Source organism: Osmerus eperlanus, chromosome 16, assembly GCF_963692335.1.
Source record: "Osmerus eperlanus chromosome 16, fOsmEpe2.1, whole genome shotgun sequence".
Classification (NCBI taxonomy): domain Eukaryota; kingdom Metazoa; phylum Chordata; class Actinopteri; order Osmeriformes; family Osmeridae; genus Osmerus; species Osmerus eperlanus.
In genome coordinates this window covers 6,994,457-6,998,801 of record NC_085033.1, presented here as the reverse complement: position 1 = coordinate 6,998,801, position 4,345 = coordinate 6,994,457, and positions in this window count along the sequence as shown.

Sequence of the window (4,345 nt, the reverse complement as noted above, 5' to 3'; positions counted from 1 at the left end):
CATCAAGCCCCACTGGTCCTTTGTTCTGAAATAGGTACATTCAGATTGAGGAGTGGACTGAAGATTTGCTGAAACCCTGGAGGTACACTGAATAACATAATATATAAAAGGTCAATAGAGAGTTCAAAGGATTCATATATTTTATGGATGCCATTTTTATTAATAGTTTTGTTATTCTGCATATTATGATTCAACTAGTAATCTTGGCTCAATTAAATAATTCATGACTCACACAAGATTTTTTGGCGTCAAGTCTGTTCTTCACTCATATAGTGTCATCAGCAAGTGTAGACTGAAGATGATGGATTGCACATTACTATGGTTACGTGCTTGTCTCCTTGAAGGCAGAGTGAGGGCCTTCATTTGTTCCACCTTACTTTGAGTGAGCAGAATTTGCATGTGCATGCGCGTTCATCTGTGTGCGCGTGCATGCGGGTTTGACCGGAGAAGACAGTCCATAACTGATAAATACTGTAGGTTGATAACTAGGAATAAGAAGATGAACCAGAGGCAAATGTTATCGACGAAGTTCGGGTCTGAAGGTAAGCATGACTGTGAGAGTGTCATGACATTTTGGTGTTTCTGTTTATTGTGTGGGAGTGAAACTGACGGAAGTTTATTGTACAGAGGCCAAAAGCTTGACCAAAGAAATTTCATTTGATTGTTTGTTGGAAGTTCCTTTTTTCTGATCTGCACAGAATTCAAAGCAGTTGATTGAAAGATAAACACCCAAAAGTGAGAAGAAATATGTTTATGAAGAATCCGCCTGTGTTAAACTGCACATCAAAGTCATGAAATCATTATCAATGATCAAACACAGCACGTACTGTAACCAACAGTCCGGTCATCTTCAGCAGAGATACAGGCCAGATGTCTTGCTGTAAGCATGAGAATCTCCATGAAATGTGTTGAGGGAACGGCTTTGGTGTCTGTTAGTCTGTTTAAACAGCTTTAAAGCTACGGTTTCAAGCTAAACATTTTAAACATCTCCCAAGGCTGTTTTTCCCTTGCTTAACATGAGGGACACATCATTTCCAAACCAGTGTATATAGGTAAACACTTTCTTTAGTTTCTAGGAATAGCTAAAAAAAAGTTTAAGTCAATGTTTTATACAATGCCTCCTTTGATTTACTTACTGATCTTCATTTCCCTCACATCTGCCTCTCCTCTCTGGAAAATCTGTATCATCCATCCATACATCCATCCATACGCAGGGGGGGGATCAGCTCCAGCAGTGCAAAATCTGGATCATGAAGAACAAATACATACAAGACAATAACGATAGAAAATCATCATGTATTCACCACAATAATCTCCCTAATCACTATTGTCATTGCCATCATTGTTGATGGATTCATGCTCGTTACTATCATCAACAATGTCAATTTTGTAATCACAGAAATTACCATCAACATCCTCACAATACATAATAACCCATTGCCTTTACCTTATCCTTACCATAAGCATCCTCTGTATTATCATTTCCATCTTAATGATTGACACCAGGTTCTTAACTGCAGTTGCTGACATCCTCAGACTACTTTCAAGCACTTCCATCGCAAGCAGCAGTGGCAATAATAAGACACTTAGCAGATCACTTCATCATGACTCATACAGCTGTCATCTTAAATTCAACATTCCCTTTCACAAGTTTAAAACATTCCTGGTTGGCCTTCAGTTGTAATAACAACAAGAAAAGTTTGAATAATGTCAAGTTAACAAGTTAGCATTAGAATAATAATAATAATAAGACTTTATTTATATAGCACATTTCATACAAGAATTGCAGCTCAATGTGCTTTACATAAAATCAATAAAAAACAATAATACAAATGATAAAAGTAATACAAATTTAAAAATAAGAATACAAATTTTAACATTCAAATGTAGCTCATCAAAATACAAGCCACAGTCTCTGCGGGAATCAAAACACATAAGCCGCAGTCTTTGCGGTATCTCGAATCCGTCTTAGACTCGAGCTACCTTTGCAGTTTCCAAAACATATAACAACCCAGACTAGCCACAATCTATCTGCGGTCTCTCGAATCCGTCTTCGACTCGAGCTGCCTTTGCAGTTTCCAAAACATATAACAACCGAATAATGCTATGCGAAGTGTTTAACCCAGGGTCGGATTTAGGGGGAGGGGGATCTTGGGTGGGCATCGCCTCACTAGATTTTCATCATCCCCCCCCCAAACAAAACAAGATAACTGTTTTGTTTTGCACTTGCCAAAGCAAAAAGAGGCCAAGCACAATGTACGGGTGAAGGCTAACTGCCAAACAGACACCATCTCAGAGAGAGAAGATCCTCTGCTAAGCTGTAACATTGTGGAGCCCTTTGTAAAGGCTCCCTCTGAGGAAAGTGTACCTTTAAAAGTCACCATCCAACCACACAGAAACAGGAGGCTGAACTCAATCTGGAGATCGACCCTATGGTGAACACACATGCTCCACAGGATCTGGTGGAGGAGTGGGTGCTCAATGTGGAGAACCTCATAGACAGGAACCCAGATGCAGCAGTGAAGGGAGATGGGCTTCACTTTCATGTGAACCAGCCTTCATCCAGTGTAGAGCCCCGGCTACACGTGGAGACCCTCATGGACGTTAGATCAGAGGTTGGGGCCAAGATACAAGTGAAATCCTTTCCAAAATGTCAGTGTTCGTCACCCAGGGAGGGAAAACAAACTCTTATTAAGGTCCTTCCAGTGATGGTCAGCCCTGTCAGCAGACTGGGCCATGCCCCACGTGTAGACAACTCCTCGGGGGATATGGCAGCCCTGAACATGGAGGTCTCACCACCTCAGCTCCCACCCAAAACCCTTTCACAGGCCTCCACCCTGGAGAACATCCCTCCATCACGCTTCCTGGAGACAGCCAGAGGTAGGGAACAGAGAAGAGCTTTGCGCTGGGGAATTGAAGAGGGAGACAGAACATTCCCCTGGATGGGGAATGGACAGCCTAGTCCCTTTAACCCACCCTAGTCCATATAACCCAGACCCTATAACCTAGTTTAGTCCCTATGACACAGCCCAGTATAATTGTGAACGAGGCACTATATTTGTAACGTAACCTATTGTTTCAGCATGGGCTAATACTATCCACATCAAAGTGTACTCGGAGGTGTTTGAGCTTGGCACCTGGGTCTACTTTGACTTAATCCCATTCCAATCATACAGTACATGAACATCTTGGAAAATGGTGCCAAGTTTCAAGGTATCAGCTGACTTGTATGTTATGCGGCTGTACAGGGAGATACATGACACTGCTGTACATATATCATAAACCACCATCTATTTTTGGAAATAGGACTAGTGCTAGTTCGAGCACTTTTTTTTTACTCTCCTAAAATGTATCAAGGTGAGATTTAAAAGGTTGTGTGCTTCGGGGCTTTTATGAAAGTTTTCCTTGAGTGAATAATGATGAAACTGTTCCACAGACTTTCTTTCACTTGGGGGGATATTCAAGGTCCCCTATCATAAAAAGAATGATTGGAAGAAAAGTGATGTTTTAAAATTCCCACAAGGGACATACTTTACCTGACTATAGCAGAAAGCTTCCAAAATCTGTGCATGTTTCATTTCGATTTCATACAGTGTGGGAATATACTCTTCTTTTATCTTTGATTGTTCACAATCATAAGTACATTTGCTCAGTGTTCACGTGTATATTCTTCCTAATCACAAGGACCACAGCCATCCTCAGGAAGAGAAACATGTACAGAACGTCTGGACAAAAAGAACTCAAAAGAATTTCAAAGAATTTCACATACAGTAGATTTAGATTGACCATTTGCATTAGGCTACTGTAAACACTTACTGAGAGTGAAATATATAGGCCTGGGCTAAAAAACATGCGTGCTGCAAATGTCTTAAGTTTGGTTATATGCCTATGAATGATTGAATAATATTTGTACAAAGGCCGTATTTGTACATGGCGTTTGCCTAAGGCGTTCTAAAGTTGATAACACGCGAGCTGTTGGGAGCAGGGGCCTTTTTATTGGTGTTGATCATTTCAAGTCTCTACTGACATCTAGTGGGGGAAATACTTACGTACAGAGTACTTGAGAAATGTTTTCCCTGGCACAAAAAGTCCTTTACATCCTAAAATAAAGTGTTTTGTATTTTGTTCGGTTATGTTTATAATTTAGGACTATTACTGCACAGCTCAACTTGAATAGATATTGTAGTATTATGTTGTTTTACTTCTGTTTTATTGTAGGCTACTTCTACTTAGTATTTTGGATTAACTTCATTAACCACGAGATGGCGCATGGAAATACATTTTTAAAATACCCCGCTCATGGGTTTGACCTATCCTGACAATGACAGTTTCCTGCTAGAAAAAC